The sequence below is a fragment of the Salvelinus sp. IW2-2015 genome, linkage group LG18, assembly GCF_002910315.2.
Source record: "Salvelinus sp. IW2-2015 linkage group LG18, ASM291031v2, whole genome shotgun sequence".
Classification (NCBI taxonomy): domain Eukaryota; kingdom Metazoa; phylum Chordata; class Actinopteri; order Salmoniformes; family Salmonidae; genus Salvelinus; species Salvelinus sp. IW2-2015.
In genome coordinates this window covers 41,079,168-41,099,427 of record NC_036858.1, presented here as the reverse complement: position 1 = coordinate 41,099,427, position 20,260 = coordinate 41,079,168, and the positions used below count along the sequence as shown (strand labels likewise).

The window sequence follows — 20,260 nt, the reverse complement described above, 5'->3', positions numbered from 1 at the left end:
AGCATTTCAGTTAGCAGCTCCGGCCTCCATTAATCTATACAGGGAGATGTGTAGTCAAGTTACACTAGAGAGAACTCAACTGGTGCATTTTAGCCATGCAAGCCATTTGCCAACCACACCGCTTCAAATTCACAGACTGGAGGCAGACAGTCTAGAAGGCAATGCCTGCCTTCCCGCTGCACTCACAACTCCCCACCCTGATTCACCACTCAGGGACAAAGGAAAAGGTCAAACCAGACCAAAAGAGTGAGAAAATACAATATTCACTATTCATGTAAGCCACAGTTACTGAAATGTCTAAAATAAAGTTTTATTTTGGAAATGAGAAACAATCATTCATATACAGGTAAGTGCCAAAATAAAGGAAACACCAACATAAAATGTTTCAATAGAGCATTGGGCCAACACGAGCCAGAACAGCTTCAATGCACCTTAGTGTGTCTGGAACTCTGTCTGGAACTCTATTGGAGGGATGTGACACCATTCTTCCATGAGAAATTCCATAATTTGGTGTTTTGTTGATGGGTGGTGAAAAATGCTGTCTCAGATGCCTCTCCAGAATCAACCAGTGTTGAACTGGGTTGAGATCTGGTGACTGAAACGGCCATGGCATATGGTTTACATCAGGTATGGGCAACTAAAAAAATAAAAATATAGACACTGAGTATACAAAATATTAAAGAACATGTGCTCTTTCCATGACATAGACCAGATGTGGCAGAACAAAGTGCTCGGGTTGGGGTGTAGGGTTTGAGCATAGCCTGAAGATAGGGAGGGGCAGTTTCTCTTGCTGCTCCGTAGGCAAGCATCATGGTCTTGTAGTGGATGCAAGCTTTGACTGGAAGCCAGTGGAGTGTGCGGAAGAGTGGGTTGACATGGGAGAACTTGGGAAGGTTGAATACCAGGTGGGTTGCAGCGTTCTGGATAAGTTGCAGAAGTTTGATGGCACAAGCGGGGAGCCCAGCCAACAGCGAATTGTAGTAGTCCAGACTGGAGATGACAAGTACATGGATTAGAACCTGTGCCGCTTCCTGTGTGAGGTAGGGTCGTACTTTACGGGTGTTGTAGAGCATGAACCCGCAGGAGCGAGTCACTACTATGATGTTTGCAGAGAACGACAGGGTGTTGTCCAGTGTCACGTCAAGGTTCTTTGCACTCTGGTAGGACGACACTGTGGAGTTGTCAACCGTGATGGAGAGTTCTTTGAGAAGACAGACCTTCCCCGGTAGGAAGAGCAGCTCTGTCTTATTGAGCTTGAGCTTGAGCTTGAGCTTGAGGTGGTGGGCCAAGMTGAGATATCTGTCAGGCACGCAGAGATGCATGTCACCACCTTAGTGTTAGAAAGGGGTAAGGAGAAAAGTAGTTGAGTGTCATTCTCAAAGCAATGATAGGGGAGACCATGTGAGGATATGATGGAGCCGAGTGACTTGGTGTATAAAGAGAAGAGGAGAGAGCCTAGAACCGAGCCCTGGGGGACACCAGTTGTGAGATTACATGGTGCAGACACAGATCCTCTCCACGTCACCTGGTTGTAGCCGCCTGCCAGGTAGGATGCAATCCAAGAGTGTGTAGGGCCTGAGACACCCAGCCCTGAGAGGGTAGAGATGAGGATCTGATGGTTCACTGTGTCGAAAGCAGCGGATAGATATAAGAGGATGAGACCCAAAGAGAGAGAGTCAGCTTTGGCAGTGCGGAGAGCCTCCATGACACAGAGAAGAGCAGCCTAGGTTGCGTGACCCGTCTTGAAGTCAGACTGGTTAGGGTCAAGAAGCTCCTTCTGAGAGAGATAACAAGAGAGTTGATCAGAGACAGCACACCCAAGTGTTTTGGAAAGAAAAGAAAGAAGGGATACAGATCTATAGTTTTTGACGTCAGATAAGTCGAGTGCTGGTCTCTTGAGGTGGGGTTTGAGGGGAGCGACTCGGGCCTTTTTGAAGTCAGAGGGGACTTCGCTGGTGGTCAGGGATGAGTTGAAGAGGGAAGTGAGGAATGGGAGATACAACCACGAGCATCAAAACAACGTTTTTATGCAAGTGGCTGACACAACAGATCAGAACGTTTAGCTTAAAATGTTGATAAACTATTAGGCTATTGCTTCACATTATAAGCGCAGCAATGCGCACATGGTAGTAGGCTATAAGCGCGAATGCTCCATCACCATTATTAAATGTGACCGCAAATGCAATTGTGCATGTAATGCTTTTATTATAAAGGTGCATTTTTATGGTGAAAAAGCTCTTCCCCAAACTTGAAACTCACGCGCTGCTTTTAAATGTCAGTTAGGCTCCACACCCCTTGTAAAACAGATTAGTGTGCTTAGTTTTAAGAAGTTATTTGGCCACTTTAGTTGTGATACAAATCTTAGAAAAAAATATAGGCCTATGGGTTAGGCTACATGAGGTGTGAGACTATAATTCGAACAAGTCGCAAGAAAACGGCATTGTTTCATTCACAAGTGATAATATGTAATCCACATTATACGCTCTTATTGTCACCCATCAGACTATTTAATCCTGTCTTTACATATACTAAATAATATATGCGTGACATTTGTTTTGATTTAGAATGGACCTATATCATGCAACTGTATCGAAACAGGGGCAGTGGGGAAAATGATATGTCATCTATGCACTTAAATAGCGGATGGAGGACGCTTTTCCCCGCGGTTTATTTTCATGCCAGCCAGGTAGACTACACTCCTGTTGTAAATATAAGCAATGTACTTAATATTAGGAAAGTTGAGAAATAAATATAATAGGCGTAACCTATAGAAAGCTGATGGGATCCTCCTCGTTTTATTAGTGACAATCCCTCTATTTTCTCCCGCAATAGCAAAGCCTATAGAAATGTTGCGCAACATGAGCTCATGGGCTCTCATGAAGTGTTTGATTCGATTTTCGAACACATTTAAATTGATGTCAGAGTGATTAGAGGGACAATAGAGTGCTGAGTACCAGGCAGTTAGCAAGTTTGGTACGCTATTAATGAGCAGCAGCATCAGAGCTTGGAGAAGCCTAATTACCGTGACTAAATGRTCATGTGGAATTTGACTGCCTTCAAGACTCGTGACCGCCGGTATGGTGGTAATACGGTCACCGCAACAGCCCTAGAAGGTGGAGCGACTCTGCCATTTTGTAGTCAGAGGGGACACGGTGGTCAGGGATGAGTTGAAGAGGGAAGTGAGGAATGGGAGATAGTCTACAGAGATGGTCTGGAAAAGGGAGGAGGGGGTGGGGTCTAGCGGGCAGGTTGTCGGGTGGCCAGACCTCACTAGTCTCAGGATTTCATCTGGAGAGAGAGGGGAGAAAGAGTTCAAGGCATAGGGTAGTTCTGTGTGAGTGGGACCAGTTGTCACGATCGTTGACAGAAGAATCAGACCAAGGTGCAGTGTAGTAAGCGTACATCATTTTATTTGATGAACACGAAAAAAACAATAAACTACAACTGAACGTGAAGCTACATGCAGTGCAGAACGCAACTACACACAAACAAGATCCCACAAACTAAAAGGTGGAAAAAAGGCTGCCTAAGTATGATCCCTAATCAGAGACAACGATAGACAGCTGCCTCTGATTGGGAACCATACCTGGCCAACAAAGAAATAGAAAAACTAGAATGCCCACCCTAATCACACCCCGACCTAACCAAATAGAGAAATAAAAAGGCTCTCTAAGGTCAGGGCGTGACACCAGTGGAGTCAATAACCTTCTTTTCAAAGTGTGTGACAAAGTCGTCCGCAGAGAGGGAGGGGGTGGAGGATTACGTTTCCTAGGGTTAGAGGCAGAAGCTTGAAATTTAGGGAGATAGAAAGTGACTTTAGCAGCAGATACAGAGGAAGATAATTTAGAGAGGAGGGAGTGAAAGGATGATAGGTCCTCGAGAAATATAGTTTTCCTCCATTTTCCTCAACTGCCCACTGCCCTGTTCCCTTAGCTCGCAATGAGTCACTCAGCCATGGAGCAGGAGGGGAGGGCCAAGCCGGCCGGGAGGAAATGGGACAGTACGAGTCATAGGATGCGGAAAGGGAGRAGAGTATGGTYGAAGAGGCAGAATCAGGAGACAGGTGTGAGAAGAATTTAGCAGAAGTGATAGATGATAGGATAGAAGAGGAGTAGTGGGAGAGAGAGATCAAAGATTGTGGTGACGCTTGACCAGGTGAACAGYCTCTAGTAAAGATGAGGTCAAGCATATTGCCTACCTTGTGAGTTGGAGGGGATTGGGAAAGGGTGAGGTAAGGAGGGGAAAGAGAGAGWTGGAAAGAAATTAATCGAAGGCAGACGTCGGGAGGTTGAAGTTGCCAAGTACGAAGAGTGTTGTGCCATCGTCAGGAAATGAGCTCATCAAGGTGTCACGCTCATTGAGAAACTCTTCAAGGGCACTTGGTGGGTGATATATGACAACAATGTTAAGCTTGAGTGGACAAGTGGCATTAACAAAATGGAATTCAAATGAGCAGATGGACAGGTGAGAGAGGGAGAAAATARWGAATCTCCAGTTAGCAGAAATTAGTAGTTCTGTGCCACCATGCTCTTGGACTATGAGAGAAAGCGTAGTCAGATGAAGAGAGCAGCTGGAGTAGCAGTGTTCTCTGGGTTGATCCATGTCTTCATCACGGCCAACCATTCAAGGGACTGAAGGGCAGCATATGCTGATATGAACTTGGCGTTCTTGACCGCAGATTAGCAGTTCCAAACGTTGCCAGAGATCAAGAATTCCACATGGGTTGCGCGCACAGGTTACACTAAATTAGAAGGGTTACAGCCAAGGGGTGGAGAGTGTCTGTAAAGCCTACAGGGAGAGGAGCAAACAGGTGAAGTAAACACACACATAGTTGCCAAATCTACAAAAGAGCAAAATATAATCATCAGAAAATAACTAGCTAAGACACTCAAGTGAGAGAGTGGTGTGGAGCCTTCCTCTCTGGCCTTTTCTTGAAGAACTCTCACTCAGATGTCATATTCAAAACTGTAAACATTTCGCTCCACTCTATGGCAAAATTTGTCGAATTGTATGAAATTAGTTATAAAATGGCAAAATCATCTCTAAAATGTGAATTGCAGCAAACTTGTAAATTGCAGCAAACTTGCTTTAAAACTGAAACCTTTTCTCCATGCCCCATGGGAAAATATATAGAATTTCAGGAAATTAACTCTAAAACTGAGGGCCGCTAAAATGTTTTGCTGCCAATTCTTTTTTCTCGCTCAGGGCACCCAGAAGGCTAGAACCGAATCTGACTGCATGTGTGGGTAAGGATGTGGGTACGCAGATCCGCGAGCCGCTAGGGCCCCTCATGATGAGTTCAGATTTTGTTGTGGCCCCCACCCCATCAAAGTTGTCCCTTCCTGGTTTGCATCGTTTTCATGCTCATCAAACCATTCAGTGACCAGTCGTGTCCTGTGAATGGGCGCATTATCAGCATTTTTATACATAACCCTAAGCATGATGGCATGATAATTGCTTAATTAACTCAGGGACCACACATGTGTGGAAGCACCTGCTTTCAGTATACTTTGTATCCCTCATTTTCTCAAGTGTTTCCATTATTTTGGCAGTTACCTGTAGACATCAGCAGAGGGTTAATTATTTTAAAATATGACATTGTTTAAACTTTTTCCCCCTGCTCTTTTAGACTGCCAGGATTAGTTTATTAAAAAAATATATTTATCTCATTACAGCCAATTAAGTAGTGATTAATCTGTTTAAACAATCTATGCCACAGAGCTAATATGATGGCGCAGTTGATTAACCTAAAACACACACACAGCAGACTGCTATTATTCCCCGATACGGTTGATACGTTGATATACTCACGCAAAAACACGCACACAGACACACACACACGCACACACTTGGACCAAAGGTTAAAGGGTAGATTGGACCATTGTATGTGACAGTGTGGTGATAAGACAGCTATGAGACTATTGTGGTGTATTACCACCTTTATTACCACTCTAACCCCTGGACCTGTGTGGCTTGAGGTTTCACACTCGTCTCTGGTGTGACTGAGTGTAGAAGGGCAGGACCATAAGATGGCTGTCAACTCCATTCCCTATGTGAGGGCTCAAACTCCATGACCTACATACAGCTCCGACACGTCAATGTTTCCAGCTTTTGTCCCAAGAAAAACTATTCAATGGTAATTTGAAGGGTTAAATAGCTGGTAAATGGAGAGTTAATAGTGCTGAAACACCATAGCCAACATGTATTTCTACAAGAAAATAAATCCCCAGATGTTTATTTGAAGTGATTGTAAAAACCTACTTAGCAGTATATGATAGCTCACTTACACTGCAGAACCAGTTGGTTTTGCTCAAAGCCCCAAAAGACACTCAAGACTTCCATAGACTAGAAAGCCCCAACCACTCTGKACTTCCTCTAGGAACTGAGCCACCCTTATCGCCTGATCTTTGTTCATCACACCAACTATTTCCCATTGTGGTTTTATCTTTCCTCTGCATAATGTATTATCTTATCAGACAACCACTGGTGGCCTTTACAGCCTGCAGCCATAGGCTGTCAAATCTGGGTTCATGTGCCTGATCTGGCCCTCATGTTGACAGACCTAGAGGGGCTCCCTGAAGGGAGACCAGTAATCTATGCCCTGTCTGTCTGTCAATAACAATGTTCAGGTTGCTTACTATTTCAGAGCTACTTCTGCACTCTGAAATTGATTCCCGAAGATACACATATTTTATAATATGAGAGAGTTGACAGACTATCTCAGTTTATTTGACTTTGTGTATAGCCCGTGCTGCAGACTGGTACAGTATCATGGGCATAGACATCAGTCATTTCTGACAGCTGTGGTAGCAAAACTGTTCTAAAATCAGATGAGTCTCAGGGTGACTTTGTCCTGCGTTGGACAGAAACCCTGGTTGCCCGTTCAGTGGGGCTGTCAGTGGATGAGATCGGAGCTCCTTCATGTCTCTGTCTGTTTACAGGGGAGCAAATCAAAGATGTGTCTCATTTCAGAGGCTGTAAAAGCACGCTTGGGGAAGTATCCGGTGTCTCTGCTACACCCAAGCCTCCCACAGCAGCTGCTACTTACAACCTACCGATCCATGTATTCTCCAAATGAACACAGCAAACATGCTGCATAATTAAGTGCTTACAAATAAGTGCGTTATCTTTTTATGTAATCTAAAAAACATGTCCTGGTGGAGGGACACATGAATATCATGTGAATGGGTCTGAGAAAGAGTTGAGTATCAACGGCTAAAAAGGTGTATAAAATAAACATGATCCTTGGTTTAAAACAACACAAATTATGTTCTAGCTGGTAACCGGTTTCATTGAAAGATGTCTTCATTATCTGAATTTTACATTTTGATCTCCTCACTGCAATTTCAATATAACATATGTTTCATATGTTCATATGAGTGCATTATATATTCAGTCACATGGCTTGGATTTTTCCTCATAATACAAAAAAATAAAAATCACTGTTCACTTCTTCATACAATATTTGGTTTCTTGCGGTGTATTTGTATCCTGAGTGGCCACAAATAAAGCCCATCTAATCGAAATGTCAATTCATTATCTGAAAGTGCTTGTCCCCCAAAAAAAGAGCCACATCCGTTGTGTAGTGTTTGAACAGTATGAAATGAAATACGTTCTTACGTTTTTAGGTGCTTTAAGTCACCAAAGCATAATACGGGCATTCATTTTGGTAAGTGAAGGAGCAGTTATGTCTCCAGTTGAGTGATTTAAAAACGGCTGAGGAACCATGAGGGCTGACTCGATAAGACAGACGTGGTCCAGCCCAGGTGTCTGGGGCATACATCTCCTGACATCCATCCTCGCTGGGTCACGTTGCCCTCTCAAAGATGCCGGGCCGGGTTGAAAGCACAGAGAAACATAATGGAGAACCAAGAGGCCTCCATTTACTAATATTTTTTTGTAAATAACATATCATGTTTTAACACAGCAAGCCCCTTGGGGTACCCAAAGAGCCCTAAGAGAGTATGGTGGATTACATATTTGGGGTCCAGTATCGAACTCCAAGCATCTGGAGGTCTGAGTGACCCGTGTTAGGGCTGGAGAGGTTCTGACCAGGGAGGGGGTTTGGAAGTTGGATGCTGTTGGAAGTACCCTGGTGTTGGTCCTTTAAGGGCTAGCCTTCTGCTGCTATAGGGACACAGGCCCCTTCTACCCCCCCCCCCCCCCCCCTGATTACCCCATGATAGACGACGCGTGTCCCCTGGACCCTCAGGACCTCCCACGGGAGCCCTCCCACTCTGACCCCTATCTATCTCTACCCTTGACTTCACATTCTTAAAACACACTAGATAATCTTTCATTTGACAGGGGCTTGAATGAAATTCAACTTAGAGCTGCATCATTGCCCTGGACAATGGAATAGTGATAAATGAATCATTGTCCTACTTGATTTTTAATGGCAGGATAAAAGTTGGAGGAAGATGCAGGCTTTGAGGCTGGGGGTTAAAGGAGAGGGGTTGTTCACTTAACATATATTATACCATTACTATCTGAYAAACACAAAATGAAAGGTTCTGTTCATATCCAATTCAGCACCCATACACTAACAGGATTATACATTCACCAAACCAAAAATATACATTATACATTTTAAAAATGTATATACTGTAGCTATAGTGTAATGAAAAAATGCATATATTGTAATGGAAAGTGCACGCATTAGTGTCACTGAATTATTGAGCAGTAGAGTTGCAGAGATATGTGTAAATATACTGTAGCCTTATGCATTTTTTCTGGGTTTATGCAGAGTAACCAACAACAACCCCACACATGGCAAATGTCTCTATGAACCATGTCCAATTTGGGCCTCTGCCACCACTGAGAGAGTATCCAGCATATTTACTTCATCAGTGAAGTCAATTAATCGTCTCACTCTAAAATAAACAAAACAGGGATCCCCAATACCCACCTATTAAATCAGCAAGCGGGCTGGATGGCTGCTTTTAGATGCAACATTTACATGTAATTATCTTCTTATATAATTAAGTGCATTCAGTTAACAAGCATCTTGCCAACGGGCGGCGTTGGTTACCCAAACGAGCGGCGGGTAGCCCAGAACGCCGAGTGAGTGAGTAATTAGCGCTCAGCATGCCAGTGTTAATGGAAGTGATCTAAAACATCGTCAGCGTCAGGTGGGAGGAGGAGAAGAGGGGAGAGGAGGGGAAGTGTGGAATGAGAATAGAGGGGCTGCAAAATGGATGACATGGATGAGAGAAATGGAAGGAGAGAGGAAGAGAGAGAGAGAGAAAGCAAGAGATAGAGAGACCCTTGAAGCTTTTACAGTCACTGACTGAATTCATGGGTCAAAGTACACTCAATTGTGTAACGACCCCAATTTCAGCACAGTAGAAATGAATACTGCTGTTACATTTGACTTAATTTTGCATGGAGTAAAAAAAGAAAAGATAAAAAGAAAGTATTTTCCAGATATTTCTGTCGGGATGGAGCCAATATGCCTAAGGATCCTCCACACAATCACACGCACCTTGCTATGACGACTACTAAAAACACACAATGCAAGTGTCACAAGTTACACACCAAATATATGTATATATATATATATATATATATATATATATATATATATATATATGTGTGTGTTTTTTTCTTCTGTTGATATCATTTATCACATATTTTTGCTCCATACTAAAGTATATTACTAGCGATGGATTACTACAGTGTATTTTACACTGCATGTTACACTCCCATCTATCTTCATTGATATTATCACTGCGATAATCTTGTAACTTTAGTCTACAGAGGTTCAGATGAACATTGGGACCCACCCCAGTTTATTCCTCTAGGATTCCATACAGCTCAATTATGAGCTCATTGACCCTCAGGGCATTTAAGGGGTGAACTTTGTCTCACTCTATATCACTTACTTATCTGTCTGGGAAAAACGAATGTGAGGTATTTGATTAAACTTCTAAATCCCATCCATTGCAAGGTTTTGTTCAGAACTTGTCATTAGGTCCCATTTCCATTGCCAATGGCGAAATGCAATATTGTAATACTTGCAGTACACATTACATTTTATATTGCTATAAAACAACAAACAAAATTATTATGTATAAAAAAAATTGAGCTAATGAAACAATCTGTGGTACACAATCTGAACAAGCATCCATCAAACCATGTCCAGAAACCTTAGCAGTAGCTCTCCTGTTGTTATCCTTCAGATCAATCTGCAGAGGCACAATACAGCTCTCACCTGTCATGTCAAACCACAGTCTTTTCCTCACTTCGGTCACCTTGCTCCACTCCTCCACTTCCAAATCAACTCCCCTCCCAACGCCAGCCATGACATCCAGAATACTCTCAAAGTCAACAGGATCGTTCTGGGAATATTGGCCCTCTAAGAGTGGCCAAGTGTAACATAGAATACAACTGGGCCAGAAGGGTTCAAAGAGCCATACTGAATGGCTGCCAAATTTCTCACCCAGCGATTGCCACAGCTTATATTGAAAATATGATACAAACTATGCAAGTCAGTAAGAATATCTAGCCTCTTTGTTCCGGTGCTTTCTATTGAATCCAATAAACACTTATCTACTCTCCAAGGGACTCAACTTCAAGAAATGACAAAGCCTCCTCCTCGAACATGACACCGGCCCCCGACAATATCAAAATACTCTATCTTCTAAAGACTAATTGCTATTTTTGTTTATCATTGGATCATTTGTGTTTTCTGAGAAATGTGAGTGTAATTTGAACAAGGTCTGACTTTAAAGGAAATTGCCGGTGTTCTTCATGATGCTGGAACCATTGGCCATCCTCAGACGCAGGCTGCTCTGTGCATATTGGGTTGATATTCTCTCTGCTTATCGGCCATTGCATCTAGCTTCTGAAAACAACAGGAGAATAAGCCCATAGAGCCTCTGCTAAATAAATACATTTGCGCTTCTTCTTTCTGGCAACAGGAGCTGGCAGATGGAAGTGTGGAAATGCTGGCTTCTGAGGACTTGGCTGCAGTGCCATCTGCTGGTGTGAAAACAAACAGACTGCACAGGGGTAAAGCAACAACAACAACAACAACTGGTAATCAGCATCATTAACAACAACAAACATCTAAAGGTTTGGCTTGGGGAATGCAAGTTATCCAAATATTTCAATGTGCTGTATATTGTGTTAGTCTTCATTTTTTCAGTTGTTTGACTGTGTTGTGACCTACAGCACTTGCTAAGATGACACTGTGTCGAGAAAGGTATGGTAGTGATTTTTCCAATTATTTTAGGATTTTAAGGATACATTTTGGTGTGGACAAAGTGTGTTGGGGAACACGTTTAAAAAGGAGTGACTAGGATCTCTGCCTCTAGTGCCTAAAGAGGGAGTAGCAACAAAATAATTTAAACTTCCACTAAACAACTTTCCCTCCAGGGAAGGGGAGCAGTTTGAACTTTACCAAAACCAGAACACGCGAGGGAATCGAACACAAAGCACCCTTTAGAGGGCCTTTCAACACGATGACAAGTCCAATTGAGCGCAGTACGGTGATGCACCTGGCAGTAGAAGTAGACCAACAACCATTTTCTAAAGTATCAACTTAAACTGTGAATACACTAACTGTGACACTGGACATTTATTTGAACTGATAGTATGTGAGAGTTAAATGTAAACATATATACACAACATACTAGTATTTTGCCATTGTGCTTACATTATTTGGTGGTATTGGTCATACATTATCTTTTTGCAGACATTGAACCATTAGCACTACAATATCCACTGTAATACATTTAAAATGTGATTTGAAAATGTAATCAGAACAAAACATTCCCCATATTATGTATATCGTTAACTACATTCATGATTGAACTCCTCAGTGGGCCTATACAGTAGCTCCACTCAGCTCCACCTTTCAGAAGAAAGAGCATCGTTTCATTGACTAACACAATGAAATGGACATTATGGCTTTGACATCATTCCCTAAGGAATATAAATCATTTTATTCCGGAGGATGATTCCTTTGTAGCACGTCTAAGATTTCCATAGACTCTATTGGCTAAACAACTTCTTATTGTTTTAGCAGTTTGCAGTTTGTCTCCTCCATGTACTGTATCTCCCCACATCCAAGGTCTTTTTTCACAACAAAATGTATACACAAAATAGTGTAATTTCCCCTGCATAAATACACGTTCTACCCAGAGCAAAGTGCAACCCAATGGAAGGGCGTAGCGTGAAACGACCCACAGTGAGAAACATCTCCACGTAACTCAACACACAAAAATGACACAAAAACACAGGCTAAAATACATTCTCTCTTCTATTGCTTGTTGTTTACACCTCACACCTTTAGTCTCCATAACCCACAACCCTGGGGAGGGCAACACTCCAAGGTCTTTCATTTCAGCGTATATTATGCCCCTATATCTCTGCTCATTTTTCACTCGTATTGCATTAAGTATTGATATTGATTTCTTGTAAATGCTGGAGAAATGGATGGCTTGCACTTTTTTGTGTTATTGTTCTGCAGCACTTGTAGGTAATTTATTATGGTTGGGGTCCCGATGAGGTCTCCCGTCCCTTTCTGCCAGGATCCCCCTAATTGAGTGTGCCAACCTCACCAACGACACGCACACATACGTTAAAACACACACACACACGCACACGCGCACACACACATACACCCTGCCAACATCCCTCACTTTCATGGCCTACCATAAAACAACAGACGTGAAGGAGCAGCTTGGAAAATACACAGCAATAAACTAAAAAGCGCAAACTTTACAGCGCTTTCTCAGTCTTATCACATGAGTTGTGTACTGTCTGTGACTATTTTATTTCCCTTTCTCCTCTCTTTTTTTATCACTATCATTCTTTTTTAGTATAGAAGTAGCATTTGTATTGAAATCCATTCCATGTCCGATGACAAAGCATGGCCTTCTTGACAAACTGGAGTGGTTTACTTGTATTGTCATCCCAGCCAATTTCTTTTCCACGCCGCTACTGCCTCAGCAGGCTATTTGCATTTCAATAGCTTTTCAGTCCGCTCCTATATTGCCTCATATTGTGTCTGGTTCTGTATGAATCTGTATTAGATGCCTGCATCTACAGCTGTTCAACTCTCCAACAATAACCAAAGAGGTAAAGCATAAAAAATATAAAGTACTGTTAACATGAAGAAGGCAGAGAGGAGATTAATACTACATGATACATTTTATAGAATATTTGTCACATACAACCATGCAGTTGCTCATCCAAAAATAGCCTATAACGCAGTACAATGAAGAACTGCAGAATAACAGTTTTTWTTTACTGTCTCTCTCACCACAGCAGCATCTCTTTGCCACAAAGCCACACTGGTGCCAGAGTGTCGGACACACAGGTCACATGACTCTGGACAACGTCCCACAGAGGTCCCTGGGCTCTCCCAGACTTCCATCTCTCTCCGGCTCTCCTCCTGCTTACAGGATCTGATTTCACTAGGTGTCAAAAGGATACATACTATTAGAGCCGCGAAACTTACTTGAATAGCCCAAATTAAAATGAGACTTGTCCTTATGAAATTGCACGTACATATTGTACACTGATTCAAGTACACTTCCTCACTGTACAGAAATAATGTTGTCTTATCTTCAGAAATCTGGAATCCCAGTTTTGAATAGGACCCTTGATTCTTGTTGAGTACAGAAGTACATCCTTTGCTTCTTTTTAGATCCTCCACCAAGACATATGAGCCACACTCCATTTAATGCCAACCTCTGCCAAATGTAGCTACAGTTCAGCAACAATTAATACTATCTATTCTACCAGTATGCAGGCAGGCCAACAGCTGTGTTTGGGCCACTTGTTGTGCCTCCATTGCGCATAATTACAGCATTCCAAAAGCAGAGCAGCCACTTGGAGAGTTTAATAATGTACAAGTAGTCACTATCTCTGAATATATCATGTTACAGAAGCACTCATGTACGTGTAAATTTAGATCAATCAAAAAATATGGGAGGACTATGAAACCAGTGCCTTTGATAACGCTCCGCAGGTAGAAGTTCCCTGTTGTCAGATAAAAGGCTTCATTTCCCTCTCCATCATGGCCGGGTTTGCTCTGATGTGTCATCCAGGCAACACATGTAAGGGTCTTCCTATAAACTAGGGTACCAGTGAGGATTTCCTACACTGGACAACTTGTTACAGCTGTTGATGAGGCATTGATAATAATCAGCCATTTTTTTTTCATGTCATTACATTAAGACAGGGATGGGCAACTGGCCCTTTTGAAAGACCTTGGATAAAAAAAATTGTCTTTAAAAAAAAATGTTTTACTCGGTCTGGGTCTCAACTTACTGTTGCAAGGTAGAATAGTAGAATAGACAAGGTGCAATTTCGAAATTTGGTTGTGCATCAAAAGTTTTTCTCTTGTTATGTCAGTCACTGATAGTCACTTAATTAGCCCATGTCACTCCATTAGCCAAACTGCAGCCCCTTGTGATGAGTTCAGATTGTGGACCCCACCCCCATCAAAGTTGCCCATCCCTGCATTAAGATATAAGGGGGATCATAGCTATATTCAATAAAATTAATACGTTTATTTAACCCCCTAGAGACGATGTCTGTGCCCCTATGGAAATCTAAATAACATAATTAAAAAATCCCCATAAAAATCCATCAGTTTAAGCTAGAGATATACAGTATATGTATGCATTTGATGCGTCTTAATACACTGCATCCGCCGATGTCGCACTTCCGCATCTGCGGTGAAAGGTGACAGAGCTAGAGCCGTGTATGTCAGATCATGAGACATCCAGAAAATTGGTCTTCTCACAAAATCGTCTGTAGCGTTTGGCCTACATAGTATTACTTTTCTGTCCTTGCGTTATGGCAGTGTAAGTTGTCGTTATTGTCACGCCCTGACCTTAGCGAGCCTTTTTATTTCTCTATTTGGTTAGGTCGGGGTGTGATTTCGGTGGGCATTCTAGTTTTTCTATTTCTTTGTTGGCCGGGTATGGTTCCCAATCAGAGGCAGCTGTCTATCGTCTCTGATTGAGGATCATACTTAGGCAGCCTTTTTTCCACCTTTAGTTTGTGGGATCTTGTTTTTGTGTGGCTGCCTGTGAGCAGCCCAGAACTTTACGTTTTGTTTGTATTTTGTAGTTGTTTCGGTGTCATTTAAATAAAAGTAAAATGTACGCCTACCACGCTGCACCTTGGTCCAATCCATCTCTAAACGAACGTGACAGTTACATCATATATTAAGCTTTAATCAGTTAAATTAGACATTGAACTTGAACCCTCTTAGAATCCTGTTTTTTGTATAGAGATCTCAGAAATACAGTGTAACTACATAACATTTCGTGTCTCCTTATGTTATTGGTTGAAAACAGTTTTCATGGGCACACAAATCCAAAATAGAGCAAAATCGACACCAAGTTAACTGTGCAGGATAGACTATTGTGCAACCCCGAACACTATTCTTATTAATTGTTCTGGACATAATGACAACAAATTACATAGCTTAGTGGGCTGATTTTTGGTTGATTTCTGATTATAAAAACAGCGACAATGTGATCCAAATGGTGAGATTAATGCTATCGCTATTCCACTGGCGTGTATTCATGGATGCCAAGGGAAGCCAGGCTTCCCCCCCAAAAAGAAAAAAACATTAATTAATTTGTCTTTCGTGTCTCTGTGCTACATAATTTTCCTTCAATTCGCAAGAGCAGAGAAATCATCTGAGTGAGAGAAACAGCGGCCATCTGTCTGGTCAAAAATAATATTATATTGTTGCCGCCCGAAGCATTGATTACAAGGGAAGCCAGTGAGCATTGTGCCTCCCTTGATAAAAAAATAATAATGACAATTATAGACAATCAGCATCGAGCTAAACTGAGTGAGCTCAACTGTGAATGGTCCTGGCACACCAAAAAAATGGAAGCCAGTTTGGATTTGGCTTCAGACCAATAACATCACCCCAAAAGCAAAACGTAATTTAAAAGAAAAAAATTGAATTGTTGCATCTTGTAGTGTTGTCCTCCGGTGGCAAGCCAGCTAGTGAAAATTGTCCCTTTCATAAATTAGCTATGGATGGAGATAGTAATTTTCCGTACTGGCCAATGATTACTGTAAAGCAGCGATTCTGATCAACGATAAATTCAAAAATTGTGCCCCTGGCCTGAAAGGATGGAAGTTCAACATGTAGCTAGATGTTGTAGGCTAATGTTAACCAGTTGGCCTGGCATTTTAACAAAAACTTGTACTGTATCATGACATAGACCGTTTAGGCAACATGAGAGAGGAGGATGGCATTGGCGTTTCTTTGCAAGTAGGGTGGGTCCACATGTTTTTTTACTTACACGCATATACACACACACATACATCATATTGAGCTTACATTGATTGGACTATATTGCTTTTGATATCTTTTAGTTGTCAATGTATTAGACTAAGCCTACATTTCTTTCTATAAGTATTCAGACCCTTTGACAGCCTTATTCGAAAATGTATTAAAAAAAAATGTTTCTCATCAATCTACACACAATACCTCATAATGACAAAGCAAAAACAGGTTAAGAATTTTTTGCAAATGTATAAAAAATTAAATATCACATTTACATAAGTATTCTGACTGTTTCCTCAGTACTATGTTGAAGCACATTTGCCAGTGATTACATCCTTGAATATTCTTGGGTATGACGCTACAAGCTTGGCACAACTGTATTTGGGGAGTTTGTCCCATTCTTCTCTACAGGTCCTCTCAAGCTCTGTCTGGTTGGAAGGTTCTCCCATCTCCAGAGAGGAACTCTGGAGGTCTGTCAGAGTGACCATCTGAGTTCTTGGTCAGGTTCTTGACCAAGACCCTTCTCCCCCGATTGCTCAGCTTTGGATGGGCGGCCAGCTGTAGGAAGAGTCTTGGTGCTTCAAAACTTCTTCCATTTAAGAATGATGGACTTCATGGCTTGGTTTTTCCATTTCTCGCATGGAATAGCCTTCATTTCTCAGAACAAGAATAGACTGACGAGTTTCAGAAGAAAGTTCTTTGTGTTTCTAGCCATTTTGAGCCTGTAATCGAATCCACAATTGCTGATACTCAACTAGTCTAAAGAAGAACAGTTTTATTGCTTCTTTAATCAGTATAACAGTTTTCAGCTGTGCTAACATAATTGCAAAAGGGTTTTCAAATGATCAATTAGCCTTTTAAAATGATAATAGTCATTTGCAACATTAACAATGTCTACACTGTATTTTTGATCAATGATATGTTATTTTAATGGACAAAAAAATTGATTTTCTTTCAAAAACAAGGACATTTATAAGTGATCCAAAACTTTTGAACGGAAGTGTATCTATATTTGATATATTTACAAAAAAATATGGGGGATTGGAAACGATTACATTGATGGAAGCCACAATTGATCTGCAATATTAAAGCTGATCTACTCCCTAAAAAAATTACAAAGAAAATTTCAAATAAACTTTTGAACATGTAAGCTAACAATTTATAGATTGCAAGGTAAGTTAGCAATTTACTTAACCTTATAGCAAATTACTGACCGGGCACATAAGGCACATGCCCAGAGACCCCTCCAGGGGTGCCCCATTGACTCTCACTCAGATATCATGTGAACGTGGCATAAGTCATGGCAGAATTTGTAGAACTGCAGGGAATAACCTTTTAAACTGCAACTATCGCAAGAAATGCAACCAAATTTGGCTTGCGTCTGTACATATGTATGTGAGGGACGTCTCCATGTTACCTTTACCAGACAACATGTGTGCTCCTCTGTAAGAAGTTGGATACATCAATGAATTAAAAATCAAACCAAATTGTATTTGTCACATACACATGGTTAGCAGATGTTAATGCGAGTGTAGCGAAATGCTTGTGCTTCAAGTTCCGACAATGCAGTAATATCTAACAAGTAATCTAACAATTTCACAACAACTACCTTATACACACAAGTGTAAAGGAATGAATAAGAATATGTACATAAAAATATATGGATGAGCGATGGGCGAACGGCATTGGCAAGATGCAGTAGATGGTATAGAGTACAGTATATACATTTGAGATGAGTAATGTAGGGTATGTAAACATGATATAATTACATTAAAATCTTGAGCACAAATCAAAAAAAATACTCAGTGGACACATCACTCAATCAGTGCATACTAGAGGTGAAACGGTGCGTGTATTCGTATTGAACCGTTCGGTACAGGGTTCACGGTGCACGGTTTGGTAAACACTGCGAACAAAACAATACATTAATCATATACTATAGCTAGGTTAAAAACACACACACACACACATACATATACATATATATATATATATATATATATATACAGTTTGAAGGTCGAAAGTTTACATACACTTAGGTTGGAGTCATTAAATCTCGTTTTTCAACTACTCCACAAATTTCTTGTTAACAAACTATAGTTTTGGCAAGTCGGTTAGGACATCTACTTTGTGCATGACACAAGTAATTTTTCCAACAATTGTTACAGACAAGATTATTTCACTTATAATTCACTGTATCACAATTTCAGTGGGTCAGAAGTTTACATACACTAAATTGACTGTGCCTTTAAATAGTTTGGAAAATTCCAGAAATTATGTCATGGCTTTAGAAGCTTCTGATAGGCTAATTGACATCCTTTGAGTCAATTGGAGGTGTACCTGTGGATGTATTTCAAGGCCTACCTTCAAACTCAGTGCCTCTTTGCTTAAAATCATGGAAAAGTCCAAAGAAATCAGCCAAGACCTCAGAAAATATCTAGACCTCCACAGGTCTGATTCATCCTTGGGAGCAATTTCCAAACGCCTGAAGGTACCACGTTCATCTGTACAAACAATAGTACGCAAGCATAAACACCATGGGACCACGCAGCTATTATTTGGAGAAATGGCCTCTGGTCTGATGAAACAAAAATAGAACTGTTTGGCCATAATGACCATCATTATGTTTGGAGGAAAAAGGGGGAGACTTGCAAGTCGAAGAACACCATCCCAACCGTGAAGCACGCGGCTGGCAGCATCATGTTATGGGGGTGCTTTGCTGCAGGAGGGACTGGTGCACGTCACAAAATAGACGGCATCATGAGGAGGGAAATTATGTGGATATATTGAAGCAGCATCTCAAGACATCAGTCAGGAAGTTAAAGCTTGGTCGTAAATGGGTCTTCCAAATGGATATGACCCCAAGCATACTTCCAAAGTTGTGGCAATATGGCTTAAGGACAACAAAGTCAAGGTATTGGAGTGGCCATCACAAAGCCCTGACCTCAATCCTATAGAAAATTTGTGGGAAGAACTGAAAAAGCGTGTGCGAGCAAGGAGGCCTACAAACCTGACTCAGTTACACAAGCTCTGTCAGGAGGAACCCAACTTATTGTGGGAAGCTTGTTGAAGGCTAACCGAAACGTTTGACCCAAGTTAAACAMTTTAAAGGGAATGCTACCAAATACTAATGGAGTGTGTGTAAACTTCTGACCCACTGGGATTGTGATTCCCAGAAATAAAAGCTGAAAGAAATCATTCTCTCTACTATTATTCTGACATTTCTTAAAATAAAGTGTTGATCCTAACTGACCTAAGACAGGGAATTTTTACTAGAATTAAATGTCAGGAATTGTGAAAACTGAGTTTAAATGTATTTGGCTAAGGTGTATGTAAACTTCCGACTTCAACTGTATATATATATATATATATGTACATATATATATATTTAATTGTAAAAAATATATAATTGCATAAACCAATGGCGTATAAATTAATGTGGAAAAAATATCCACATAGTAATAAAGTTGTCTTAAAAACAGAAAGAAAGTTGTTTCGTCTCGTAGCATATGCAACTCCGCTCATTAGTTATTTCACTCCAGCGAGAACAGAGCTGAGAGACCGTCGTAGCAGCAATTAGCTAATGCAGGAATTAGCATTTAGCTAAATGCAAATAAGCACCATGGCAAGCATTGGCAAGCTAGAACTAGAAGACGCCCCAGTGTCATTCAGGTCTGCTGTCTGGGAACATTTAGGTTTCCCTGTAAACTATAACGGGATTGCCAATGAGTTGTGGATAAAACTTCTACAACTTGTAGGCTCTGTTCATTGCCGATAGCCTATTCGAGTGGCAATACGAGTAACAGGACTACTCATTTGTGCCGACATCACCCCAAAGTGCCAATCGATGGGACTAGGCGAAGAAATTAAGCGGCAACCAATCGGCAGCCACTTCTCCCCACAGCCTTCAGGCAACAATATGTGGCTGACTCTGGTAGGGCTAAAGAAATCAAGGCAGCGATAGCAAAATTCATTGAGGCAGATATG

General features: G+C 41.3%; 1 pseudogene; it reads right to left on the bottom strand.

Moving 5' to 3' along the window:
- Window positions 1-3,697: 3,697 nt before the first annotated feature.
- On the bottom strand, window positions 3,698-10,304 carry LOC139029098 (uncharacterized; annotated as a pseudogene).
- Window positions 10,305-20,260: the final 9,956 nt, after the last annotated feature.